Source organism: Rhipicephalus microplus, chromosome 8, assembly GCF_043290135.1.
Source record: "Rhipicephalus microplus isolate Deutch F79 chromosome 8, USDA_Rmic, whole genome shotgun sequence".
Taxonomy (NCBI): Eukaryota; Metazoa; Arthropoda; class Arachnida; order Ixodida; family Ixodidae; genus Rhipicephalus; species Rhipicephalus microplus.
Window position 1 is genome coordinate 41,639,967 of NC_134707.1, and position 14,025 is coordinate 41,653,991.

Sequence of the window (14,025 nt, forward strand, 5' to 3'; positions counted from 1 at the left end):
GGAGGAGGAGGAGGAAAGCCGGAGCATGCTTTACGCGGCGCTTGCCGTGCTGGGCCTCCTGGCGATGCTCGTTCTGGCCGGCCTCTTCCTGTACACCAAGCCGCTGGAGGCGCTCACCAACGGTACCATCCTCAAAGTGAACCCTTGCTCGTCGCCCGGCTGCGTCAAGGCCAAGACGCTGTCCGACCAAATGCTCTACACCAGCAGCGCCAAGAAGGGAACCGATCTGCATCCCTGCGACAACTTCTACCGGTGGGTGGTGGCGTCCACGTTGTTTTAGCTGTATTCTCACGACGGGCGAAATCGCGAGCCGAGCCTGCGGATTGCGTAATGCGTCACCATACGTCAGCCGTTGCCGCGCCCCTGCTTCAATTCCCGGGTAGTGATTTAGGAAACATCATCCACACCACGACTACGCCCTCTACAGGACAAGGGCCTCTTTCATGTTCCGCCAGTCAACTCGGTCCTCTGCTTGCTGCCACGTTGTACCCGCAAATTTTCTAATCTCTTCTGCTCACCTAACTTTCTGTCTCCCCTCCACCCGATTGTCTTCTCCTGGAATCCAGTCAGTTACCCTTAATGACGAGTAGTTATCCTACCTACGCGCTGCGTGGCCCGCCCATGTCCATATCTTCTGCATAATTTCAACTAAGATATCATCAATGTTCCCAAGCCCACTCTGCTTTTGTTTCTTAAAGGGCCAGTCAACAAGCTCCGAACTTGCTTACAGCGCAACACCAGAACTACTGTTCTACTCCTTCCCTGTCCTGTATTTTTTCTGGTGTTGCGCTGTAAGTAAGTTCACGATGGATCCTAACCAACTGGCCCAACTTACCGTCTTACTACAACAAGCTCCGAAACGCACAGAAAAGGCTCGCGCATTTTTGCTGCATGTGACCAACCTTCTTCCACGCGCAGTGACGTCAACTCGGCGATGAGTGACGTGACGCAGCACGCAGCTCGTCGGTTGGTCTAAAGCAGGTCTCAACATACAAATAAAAAAGTCAACGTCGCCGATCGCCTAGTTGACGTCACTGCGCGTGGAAGGAGGTCGGTCAGGCGTACGAAAGACGCGCGAGCTTGTTTGGAGGGTGTCGGAGCCTGTTGACTGGCCCTTTAAGGTTACACCTATCATTTGGCTATCCGTTTCTCGCTGCGTCGTCCTCAACTTAAGTGAAACAACCGAAGCCCAAATGACGGTTGGGGATCTTCGGCGAGCACTACCGAAACCCTCGCTTGTAGCGTGATTTGTCCCCTGTCGTGAATAATGTGGTTACGAAGAGATCCGCGCAACGCCACATACCATGTGTCAATACACATAAGTATTCTTTATTCCCAATGGCCATTAGTTTTTGGAATAGGCTGCCAGTCGATGCTGTGAATTGTTCTACGCTGAAATCTTTTGTCAACTGTCTAGAAGAGATTAATTTTTCTAAAAATGTATACACGTGAATCATGAAGTATCCTATGTGTATCAATACTTTCTTTCTTTTCTTTTTGTAGAGCGTTATTATGCCTCATGTTACCTCTATGTATCCACTCCTGCATGACCCCTATTAGGGCCTGCAGTATGTACAAATAAATAAATAAATAAATAAATAAATAAATAAATAAATAAATAAATAAATAAATAAATAAATAAATAAATAAATGTCACGTGGCTGATTTGTCCGCGATCACGTCCGCCGTCTGAATACAGCTTCAGCTAGTTTCAACTTGTACAGTAACATTGATATCCTCGCGCAAATCCCGAGTGTTCCGGTTTGACTCTCGCGTTCTATCGCTTTTTATGACAACAGCTCGGGAAACAGAAAATTGAAAGCGCTACAGTTTTAGCAAGATGCTGGCCGAAAGTGGGATTAAAGGCTTCGTGCTTCAATAATGATCACCAAGTTTCAGAACACCTCGAATATCTTTGCTCTCGCGTGAATCACGAGTGTATCCTGTTTTCCCGACTCACTTTTACGACTTCTGACTGCGACAGCTACTCCTGCGGAGGCTGGGCGACCACTCACTTCGACACCAGCGCGCACACCATCCTCAACGGGGGACTGTTGACAATGATGAACCACACGCTTTCCACGGTCGACCAGCACGCGCCAAGCTTCGGGCCGTACCGAAACCTGATCGTGTACTACCGTTCCTGCATAGAGTTCCACACGACGCCCATGCCGACGGACGTGCGCGTGCGCAAGGCCCTGTACCTGCTCGACTTCAGCTTCACCGAGTGGCTCGAACACAACACGGACCCCATCTTCCTGTTCTACTTCATCATTCGGCTCTCGCTCTCCCAGGTGCTCGCTTTTAAAGAGTTCTTCGTTTAGCGAAAGAATGCGAATCGAGGAGTAAACAAAACAAAGTTTTCATGCAGGTACAGGGCCTTGCTCGTGCGCAAGGCTCTGTACCTGCTCGACTTCAGCTTCACCGAGTGGCTCGAACACAACAGGGACCCCATCTTCCTGTTCTACTTCTTCATTCGGCTGTCGCTCTCCCAGGTGCTCGCTTTTAAAGAGTTCTTCATTTAGCGAAAGAATGCGAATCGAAGAATAAACAAAACAAAGTTTTCATGCAGATACAGGGCCTTGCGCGTGCGCAAGGCCTTGTACCTGCTCGACTTCAGCTTCACCGAGTGGCTCGAACACAACACGGACCCCCCTATCTTCCTGTTCTACTTCATCATTCGGCTCTCGCTCTCCCAGGTGCTCGCTTTTAAAGAGTTCTTCGTTTAGCGAAAGAATGCGAATCGAGGAATCAACAAGACAAAGTTTTCATGCAGCTTAAGACCCAAAGGGAAGCTAAAGAGAAATAATGACTTGATTTAGATAGACAAACGGCACTGAAAACTCTACGCGATATATTTCACGATCGTAAGTTCTTCATGAGCGGAGAAAATAACTGTAGAAGTTTCGTAATTAAATTTCGCGATGAAAACCCCATGCGCGACGTAGTAAACTTTGAATGTATTTTGCATACGCTTTTTGTGCGAGTTTTTTTCCGGGACGGTCGCATTTTTTTCACTCCTCGTGTGCGTTATTTTTCGATGCCCGCTTCACGCCTTCGGGTGGACAGCCCTTCTGAGGGCTACCCCTAGTCATGGGCCCGCCTGTACTTCGGTACCGGGCTCGGGCCAACCAATACCTGAAGGCTGACTTCCACCCGAAGCAGCAAAAGCTTCAGGAGGCGTCTTCGACACCGACGCTTCGCGACCGACGATCATGGCCATCGGCAGCAACATCGCAAAGCTTGCCTTCGGGCGCGCGCGAGGAAGACCGCTCCGTCGAATACGCGCCGACTAGGGCGGAGCCCTCGAAGACGGACGAATCGTCCGCCTCTGGTTCCTCATGGGAACACCAGACACCACCGTCGTCGTCACCAAATAGTCAGGACACGACATGGGAGGAAACTGGTGCCCCCATCTTCCGCTTCAACTCACCAACTCGCCCCCCAGTTCAACTGGACGCCGACCCAGCTCCTGAGCCCGTCACACAGCCCCTGCCTTTCCTGCAGCAGCACGGCGGCACCATCCTTTACCGCCCAGTTGGCAAGAAGGCAAACTATCTCACCACGACCCGCGAAGCCATCGGGGCTTTCCTCTCCGGCTTCTCGGCCACTCGACGCGTCCGCGTCAATTTTCGGCGAAACGTCGTCGCTGTGGACATCCAGCCCCTCGCGGATCCCACACCCCTGCTACAGGTCAGCCGGATCTGCTACACCCTCGTCAGGGGGAAGCTCCTCGTGGTAAACAGCTGCGTGGGCACCATCTATGGCGTCGACGCAACCCTTGACTTGGAGAAAATGGTGGCCAGCCTCGACTCAGCTGTCCCGGTCATCTCTTGCGTCCGACGAGGCAAGTGCCTCACGATCACCTTTCAGGGCACCATGGTCCCGTCGGTTGTGGCCCTTTTCAAGCTACAGAGGCCGGTCCGCCCTCGACTGCCACGGCCTCTCCAGTGCGCCCGCTGCAGCTGTTTCGGCCACGCCACCGCGACCTGTTCGCGGGACCAACGCTGCCTCCGCTGCGGCGGAAGCCACGCCAAAGCGCCCTGTCCTGCGGAGCGCCCTCGCTGCATTAACTGCAGTGGACCGCATCCGGCTAACCAACCGCGCTGCCCTCCCTGGCAAATTCAGCTCAAGGCCGCCGTCATCATCGCCTCCTCGGATGACCCCGTGACGCGCCGCCAAGCGCTGGAGAAAGCCAGAACCACTGTCAACACCATAGACAAGCGAAGCAGCGCGGAAGTCGTCCAGGGCCGCTCCTTTCGGGACGCTGTCGCCTTCGGTCGTCGATCGGCGTCAGTGCCTGCTCCTCGCCCTCCTTCCAGTGCGCCTGCTGCAAGCTCGAGTGCCCCTTCGCCCTCTTCTCCGGATTGCCCCGACTTCGAGGCAGACCCGAGGGACGCGGCGATCTCCACACTTGTAGCAGCTATCCGCGCAGTGATGGTCTTCCTGCCCCCTGATTCTCCGGTTCGTGGCCTGTGTGTGGCGGCTGTCGCTGCGCGTGAAGCAATCGTTCCGGCGAACTAGAGCGACGGGATTCACACATCGAGTTCCTCGGAACTCTCATCTGTGTGTTCAGCTAAACATTATTTCCTTTTTCTTCTTTTCTTTTTTTCCTTCTCTCTCGTGTTCGGACTATCCACCCTTGCCAGTTTTCTGTGCCCCCACTGGATTATTTCACCAAGGTCAACAGGACACTAATCTGTAAGTTTAACAGTTTTTTTCCTTCTCGTTGAAATGGAACAATGTTTCTTTTTTTTCCCTCTTGCGTCCCTGAGCTACGTGTCCACGCGCATATCTCCCATCAGTGCGTTCAACTGATTTTTTTTTTATCTCGTTGAACCGGAATCATTCGGCACCCTTTTTTTTTCCTCTCACGTGCTTGCGCTTTGTGGTCACGCGAGTGTGTTCCCCCATCATTTGATGCGCCGCTTAGGCTCATCCTCTTCTTTTTTCGGTGAATTATTTCCCCGGCCTTCCCGGCGGCTTTTGCTGATGGTTGCGGATCATCGCAGCGGTTTCGGACGCACGCTATGTGATGCGGTGCGAATGCTTTTCACTACCCTTCTCTTACCTCTTCTCTCCTGTCTCTTTAATTCCCATTCCCCCCTTCCCTGCGAATAACTGTGGCAGTGCCCTCGAATAAGAGAGGCAGTAACGGGACTGCGCTTTTTTCTTCCTTTTTCCTCTTTTCAAAGTCACTTGGTATTTTGCATACTTTTGCGACATTGACTCGATGAAATTTTCTGAAACTTCGTATGCGAGGTTTCTGGCACGCGCATAAAGCAAGTTACACCATTTTTATCTTTTAGAAGCTACGTAGGGACCCAGCAGGCGCCTTCAAAACTCGTGGCGTCATGGTTCTCGGTGCGGAAATCACAAAGTGGCGCATGTGCTGCATTTTCTTTTCTCACATTTTTTTCGCTTAGAAAGCATCGCGTTTTGGTGAAAGTGGAGTTTTCGAGATTGCCAAATTGTACTCTACTAATAGGCGAAAAACCACTTCGCTCTTTAGTGATATCGTGAAGGCTGCGTATGCAGTGGAGCTGTTGGCATAACCGTGGTAGGCATGGTCTGAATTGGTACAAACGAGGCCATACGCATTTTCCTCCTGCTCTTCCAACGAAATGGCGCCCAAAACGCTTTTCGTCCATCTCTATTTCTCTCCCTCTCTCCCTCTCTCTCTTTCTCTCTTTTTTTCTTCTTTATTTCCTTCTCGCTTTCTTTTTCTCTTTTCTTCCTTTCTTCCTTTCCTTTCTTTTCTTTTCTTTCTTTCATTTTTTCTTTTTCTTTCTTTCTTCCTTTCTTTCTTTATTTCTTTCTTTTTTTCTGTGTTGCAACAGAGCGAAGCAATGCTCGAGGTAAAACGTCGGGTGTTCACACTCAAAAAAAGTTCCGTTACGCTGCTTAGCAACAGTATATATCTTCACTGGACCGCAACTACATGCTGTCCAGTGATGACATACTTGTATCGCCATACTTATGTATTTCTTTTTTTTTTACTCTGTATCCGCCATCGCGTTTGTCCGACACGCATCATTGTATTTTTACTTCAGTTTTGCCTTTTTGTATGCCTCTTTGACCACCTTTTATTTTTTCGTATTAGGATGTATTAAGATGTACTATAAAGCTTCCTTATTTAGCTTGTCAACTGCCAAAGTCTTCTTTCCGTGAAATTGGATGATTTGTTCTTGTATTTTATATTGTAAGAAGTCAGCAGTGCCTTCCTGTAAGGATTTTCGACAGAATCAGCATTATAATAAATAAATAAATAAATAAATAAATAAATAAATAAATAAATAAATAAATAAATAAATAAATAAATAAATAAATAAATAAATAACAACAGCTGCGCAACAGCCTGGTGTAACCTCACCTATCCACGCATCTGCCGAGGACTTGCTGTGGTCAAACACCCGCCGACCATGAAGGCCAATTTCAAGTCCCGCAGGCCAAGTCTATGTAGCCGCCATACCGAGTTTGCTTGGCGTGGCGCGAGCAGATTACGAGCGACGAAAAGCTCGTGCTTCTACCGTGGGTGCCGTTGCCAGGCTTTTTTACTTTAGTTTCCGGCGCTGGAACGTAGACGTTTTTGCACGGTGTGTGACTGGCTGTGGTTCGACTGTACTCAGCCTCCCGCAACCAAACACTTGGCATCAACCAAGTTGGTCATGCTAAGCACGTAAAGTTTGCCAGCGCCACAGTTTCTTAAGCTTTAGCCGGCTAGCGCAAACTCTATCCGTTTTTTTTCGTTGCTTCTCTCGCCCTGGCGCACACACTTTTGCCTATGGACTTCATATGTAGTTAGTTCACCAGCGGTAAGTAGTTAAGGCCAGTCGCCACATCGCGCCACATTATGTTAAGGACAGGCGCCAAATCATGGTGCTCTATACCAGTTGAGTAGTGTCATTCGACGGCGTTGATCAGCCGTTTTCGTATTCTATGTGGCATCTGAGGCCTTAAAGCCTTATAAGCTGTCGGAGCGTGACAGGGCTAAGACGGACCTGCAATACTGCACCCGTTTCGCGAAACGAAATGGCGTTGCCGGTGCTGCCACAACAGCTCTAACGCCTTGATTCCGTCGCCACGTACCACGTAGCTTGAATAGCTTAATCTCGCAGGGCGTCAGCACGTTGCTGAAGCTGAGCGTGATCGAGAAGAACCGCGAGGCACGCGTGGTGCTGGAGGTCGGCATGTCGGTCAGGGAGAAGTTCTACACGGACACGACGCGCGTCTACGAGGAACGGGCTTGGAAGCTGTACATGAGCGACGCGCTCTTCAGTATCGGCATTCCCAACATCACCGCGGAGGTGGCCATGGCGACGCTGTTGTGGGACATGGCGCAGGAGAAGAAGTGGCGTCAAGCGCAGCAGGATCACATCCACGAGCACTCTCTCAGCGAACTGATTTCAGTGAGTATGGCAAAATCGTTAGATGTGTAGCGAGGAAGAACGATGATTATGGACCCTTAAGCTTCGCCCTTAAGAGTTGAACGTGACAGCGATGTCCATATGAGCACACGCACGGACAAGGACCCACACACACACAATGAACACACCATCAAACACACACACAATGAACACACAATCAAACACACACACACACACACACACACACACACACACACACACACACACACACACACACACACACACACACACACACACACACACACACACACACACACACACACACACACACACACACACACACACACACACACACACACACACACACAAAGTCTACCTCCCCCTTCCCAGTCGCTAGCCCGCCTACGCTTTTCGGTTCAGAAGCTGTGCTGTAAAGAAAGCCAACGTGCAAATCTCTTCCGGCTCCCGTCTTTATTTTCATCTACCCTAAGTTTTCGCTCATGGCCAAAACTGCATTTTCAATCACAATTGAAGACGGCAATTTCGACACCGACACCACAGCTTCTGCAGAACGAGTTCTTCTACGCTATAGCGTTAATACGGCGCAGTGCCACACTACCTTAGAAGAGCAGAGTATGAGCTGGTGGTGCTAGCAATGGGGTGCTTGTATCGCTCGTCGCTGCGCGCTTTGAGCGTCAATAGGGATTCTGCTCAAGTACTACTCGCTTCAATAAGGCATCACTCATCACGGTCAGCGCACAAAAAAGTACATGAACATGTTTATTGAAGTAGAGAAGTGAATTGGGCACACGGTACTATGTTCCACGTTCCACATTGCCCGTTTCGCAACTTAACACGTCGCCAGCTTGACTGCACCCACCTCTCGCACGTTTCGCCAGTCAGTCAGTCAATGAACTTTATTTACAAATTGTCCTGAGGAGCCGATTCCCCTCAGGAGGGAGGGTCGGCTGCGGGCCGCACCCACGTGGGGACAGGAAGAGCGAGCTCCTCCGCCAAATTGCGGGCCCTCTGGACAGCCCGGATTTGGACCTCTCGGTCCGAGCTGGTAATTGCCGTCCTCCAGGCAGCTTCTGTGCTGAGAGGCTCGCCATCGCGCAGCGCCGCGCATTGCCAGAGCATGTGGGGTAACGTGCAACGTCTCTCTTCGCAATGAGGGCATTGCGGCTTTATGCTGTCGATAAACTTGCTGTACACTAAAGGCGACGGGTAAGTACCCGTTTGCAGCATTCTTAAAGTGACTGACTGGGCCCTAGAGAGTTGCGGGTGCGGGAGCGGAAAGCTGCGCCTGGCCAATTAATAATTTTTGCAAATTTCGTTAAAGGTGAGGAGCGAATCAAGCTGCCGGATTCCATCCCCAAAATTAGATGCCGATTGCCCGTCACGGTGGGACAGTTCGCGTGCTCGGGCATGGGCAAGCTCATTGGCATTGGGGATAACAGGGTGGACATCCTTGCCCATGTGGGCAGGAAACCAGGTGATGTGGCCGTCGATTTCCGTGCAATGTGGTCTTTTGGTAAGAAGATGGGCCGCCTGCTCACAGACTGACCCGGTCATGAACGCTCGTGCAGCAGCTCGAGAATCAGTGAAAATGCGCGTGCGCATGGGAATCGCCACGGCCATTGCTATAGCAGCCTGCTCTGCCCTAGCCGGCGTGGTATCTCGAAGAGATGCTGCTGTGAGGATTTTACCGTGAAGGTCAGTGACCACAGCCACGAAATTGGATGTGCCGGGATACTGTGCTGCGTCAACGAACGCCACAAGTTCAGGGGTGGCAGCGGCGGAACTGAGGAGCGACCTAGCCCTAGCGGCCCGGTGGCCGACATTGTAGAGAGGGTGAACATTTCTAGGAATTTGTGAGACCGTAATCTGCTCCCTCAATTTGGGTGGGAGCTGTATCTTTTTGTCTGCTGCCATATTTGGTTCGCAGCCCAGAAACTCCAGGATGCGTCTCCCAGTTTCGGAAGAGGACAGTCGTGCAGCTTGTGCTGTTTGTTGCGCTTCTGCAATCTCACTAAATGTAATATGCATACTAAGAGCCTTGAGCTTTTCCTCATTTGTGTTGTTTGGAAGGCCCAAGACCCTCTTAATGCACTTTCGAATAGTCGCATCCAGTTTCCCTTGTTCTTTCCTTTCCCACCTATGCGCTGCGGCAATGTAATTAATGTGACTCATAAGAAAGGCATGGAAAAGCCTCATGAGGTTGGCCTCACAAAGCCCTCCACGCCTGTTAGACACCCGAAGTATAAGCTTGACCATGCTCTCCGCCTTTGCCGCAATACGAGTCAGAGTATGAGAATTACTTCCGTGCTCCTCCACGAACATGCCTAATATCCGAATTTTATCGACACGGGGGATGGCCTGCCCTGACCGTGTGTGAATTTCGATCCTGATCTCTTCCGGCGGAAATGGAATAGTGGTGAACTTGCGTTTCTCCGGCTGTGTGTACAGGAGGAGCTCCGACTTGGCGGTCAACAAGTGCAGCCCCGTGCTATCCAAAAACTCCTCCGTGCACCTGAGGGCGTGCTGGAGGGACTCCTCAACGTCTCCGTCCCTACCTCCAGTGCACCATATAGTAATATCGTCCGCATACAGCGCATGTCCGATGCGGTCGATACGAGAGAGTTCGAGCGAGAGTTTCCTCATCGCGATATTAAAAATTAGCGGCGAAATGACCGATCCTTGAGGGGTTCCCCTAGGTCCAAGGTGAAATTCCTTGGAGCAGAGGTCCCCGAGCCGAATCGTGGCAACGCGATTCCTGAGAAAAGAGCGGATGAACCCGTAAAAGCGGGCCCCCAATCCCAACTCAGAGATCGAATCCAGTATGTGAGGATGTGAGATATTATCGAACGCTTTCTCCAGATCGAGTGCGAGAATCCCTCGGACATCTCTGGTGTCTATGTCGAGAATTTGATGTTTAATCATTTTCATAATGTCCTGCGTAGAGAGCGCGGGACGAAAGCCAATGAGATTGAAAGGGAAGAGCTCGTTTTGTTCAATGTGATGGGAGATTCGGTTAAGGATTGCATGTTCCGCGACCTTACCCACGCAAGACGTGAGCGAGATCGGTCGGAGCGTGCCGAGCCCGAGATGTTTACCAGGCTTGGGAATGAGGACGACAGAGGCCGTTCGCCACTCCTTCGGCACCTGCCCCGACTCCCAAACCCGGTTGACCTCGTCAGTTAGTAGCTCAATGGATCTATCGTCCAGATTTTTAAGTAGCCTGTTAGTGATACCATCCGGCCCGGGAGCCGATTTTCCATTGAGATCAAAAAGGACCGCCCTGATCTCTGCCGTGTTGAAGGGGGAGTCCAGCTCCGCATCCTCCAGACCAGAGAAATCCGGGTAGTCTGCATCCGTGGTAGCCCCCAGGGGGAGGTACCTATCCGCCAGCTGTTGTAAGATTTGATCATTGGAGAGCCCAGCAGGCCTCTTCTTGTGAATGAGCCGATCAACAGTGTGTTTCTGATTAGCTTTTGTTTGCTTATCTCCCAGGAGGTGCTTGAGAATGTTGCATTTCGCCCCTGACCGCATCTGCCCATCGACAGCGTTACAGACCTCATCCCATTGTTGTCTGGCCAGGGTTTGACTGTACGATTCAATCTCCTGTTTGAGCAGAGCAATTTTCTTTCTGAGCCGCCTGTTGAGTCGCTGCGTACGCCATCTGTTAAGTAAGGAGTTTTTGGCTTCAAGGAGCCTCGCTAGGCGGCTGTCCATGCGTTCCGTTTTAAGATCCGTCTCCACCACCTTAGTGGCAGCTTTAACATCTGCCTTAAGACGCTCAAGTAGCTGGCCAAGGTCATCGTACTCTTTTTCATCGCTTTGTCCGAGTTCCCGAAAGGCATCCCAATCAACAATTTTGAAAACCCGCGGCGGCGGTGCTTTAACATCGAGGGAGATAGACGCGACGAAATGGTCGTTCCCCAAGTTATCATGCAAGTTCTGCCAGAAAGGGCACTCGACGTTCCTGACAAAAGCCAGGTCCGGCGTGGTGTCCCTTGCTACAGAATTGCCGAGACGTGTGGGAAAGTTGTGATCAGTAACTAGTAACATATTAAAATTGGTAGTATGCTGCAGAAGCGCCCGCCCCTTAGCCGTATTATTGATATAGCCCCATGTCTGATGTTGCGCATTGAAGTCGCCAGCAACTGTCAACGGAGCCGAGCCCGCGATTTTGGAGGCTTTGCAGAGAAGTGCATTAAAAGTCTCCCGAGTATCAGATGGTGAGCTATAAACGTTGAGAATGAATAGGTGCTCCTTAAGCCGAGAGTTTGGGATTAACTCAATGAGTATGTGTTCCACCTTTAGGTCTGGACGTACATCGCGAACCTCAAAGGAGAACTCTCTGGATATGAGGGTGGCGACCCCGCGTTTTCCTTCCCCCCAGCAGGCCACGGAGCGATAACTCCGGAGGGTCACCTCTCCTTTAAGGGTCTCCTGGAGGAGTATTACGGCTGGCTTATTCTCCTGTGAGCTGACGAACTGCTGCAAGACTGCCTTCTTCCTGTGGAAGCTCGCGCAATTCCATTGCCAAATGACAAATGTTTTATTTAGCTTCGCCATGATTGCTACTTAGGTTTTGCTCCACCACCACCACCCTTGCAGAAAGGGACTGGATGACAGAGCTGACACCAGCGATGGCCTCCTTAATTTCATGGACCACCCCCATAATTTCCTGTTTAAAGTCACTGAACTCCTTCTCGATATCTACCGGAGGGTCAGCGGCTTTTCGCTTACCGCCTCTAGGTTGTGCCTCGGCCTGCTGCACTTTCACCGCCCCTTCCGGCGTGCGTTCGCGCTGCCTAAGCTCCTCAACTAATGCTTTAATCTCCTGAAGCTCACTCCTCAGAGTTGCATTCTCCCGCTCTAGCTGCTGTATTCTAGCCGTAGCTTGCTCTGGCAACTGGCGCTGCACGATAGTGCGAGACTCACGTTTTGGGCCCACTCGTTCAGCCCAGGTAGGTTCCTGCTGAATCCGGGCACAGGAGGCAGACCTATCCCTCGAGCGAGAGCGGTGACCCACACCCCGCCCAGGGTTATCAAGGCCACCCCCCTGGTTGAACCCAAGCCCGGGAGCTTGCTGTGGCACGAACTCCGCGCGCTGCTTGTTTGCTTTTCTCCGTCGTCGCCTTCTACGCCGAACGATGTAGGGAACCTGGTACCTGTTTTGGCAGGCCCGATCCGCCGTCGGATGCACTCCTCCACAGATGGAGCACTTCGGCTGGCACGTATGATTCTCAGGGGGCGATGAGACCCCACAGTCCGGGCAGGTGATGACTGTAGGAGTGTGACAAACGTCCGAGCGATGTCCCAGCTTTCCGCAGGTTCGACAGGCATCGATTTGTCGTCGGTAGAGCGTGCACCGGATCAGGTTCGTCCCACACATGACGTAGTTTGGAACTTTCATACCGTCAAACAGGATGATCACCGTGGGCGTTTTCTTGATGCGCCGTACTCCAAGCACCTTCGGATTTCTTGCGTGCACGAAGAGCTCACCAAGCCGGTCATCAGAGAGCTCAGGGTCGATACCGCGAACAACTCCTCTGCACGTATCCCCGGGTGGCGTCACGTAAGTAGAGACTTCATGGAGCGTTTCTCCCACTCGAATTTGCTTCACTTTAGCGTAGGCTTCTGCGTTCCTAGCGTGTGGCGTGCTGATCACAAAAATGTTCTGCATTTCATTGGCACAAACAATATCTTCCTCAGCCTGCGGCGGGCCGAGACAAGCAGCCATCACCAAAGCTTGGGTAACCTTGATTCCACTGACCTTGCGCACATCCATGCCTCCCTTGGGACGTACGACAACCCGGTAGTGATCTTTAGGCAATCGCGGCAGGCGCGACGCGGCGATGAGCTTGTTTATCGGCCCCTTCGGGTGCGCTGGACGGGCGGCACGATGACCGGCACTGGGGCCAGGGCTGTCGCCGGGCGTAAAATCCTGACGCTGCTTCTTCCGAGAGTGGGCAACAATCCATCCGGAGGCTTCATCCTCCTGCCTGGAGATTTCTTCGCCAAAGACCATCTCCTCGAGCGGCATCCTCGAAGCGTCTTGCTCGGCAGGCCGAGCTGAGCGCCAACGTGGCACAGGGTGAAACACCCAAATAAAAGTTCGAAAGCTTGACCTACCCGCAAAAGTCGGGTATCCACTCGATCCTTGAAAGAAACTGGATCAGATGAGTCGAAAAACCAAGGTCGATCGGCAAATTTGCGGTCAAAAACATTTAAAAAAGGAGGAGCCGATGCGAGCACGTCCGGCTCGCGTCTAGCAAGCCACGTTTCGCCAGTCAACTTTTTCCTGTATTCGCCGCTGAGATACTGTACCAGCGAACTCTTAACAGCCGAGCTGTTCTCAGTCGAGGCTTTGATGTCCTGGAGCCATCGTAGATCATAAACGGGTGGGTGCTGCGACTCCCACCACTCATCCCACTGCATTCACCCAGTTTATTCCATTTCATTTCAACCGACTTCATTTCACCGGCTAACCTAATTGGCGAAGCAAAGACTTTTTTTGTAAGCCATCGCTGTTTGGTCAGTGTCCGCTAGCGCAGCTGGTTGAATTTACAATCTTATGTACCGACAGATGCTGCTGAGCCGGAGGTCGTGGGTGCGATCCCAGTCGCAGTGATTGCATTTTGATTGA

General features: G+C 51.6%; 1 long non-coding RNA gene across 1 annotated transcript in view; it reads right to left on the reverse strand.

Annotated features, from left to right (window-relative positions):
• Positions 1-14,025, reverse strand: part of LOC142768969 (uncharacterized) — a 155,867-nt gene that overhangs the window by 1,352 nt on the left and 140,490 nt on the right. The window lies entirely within an intron of this gene.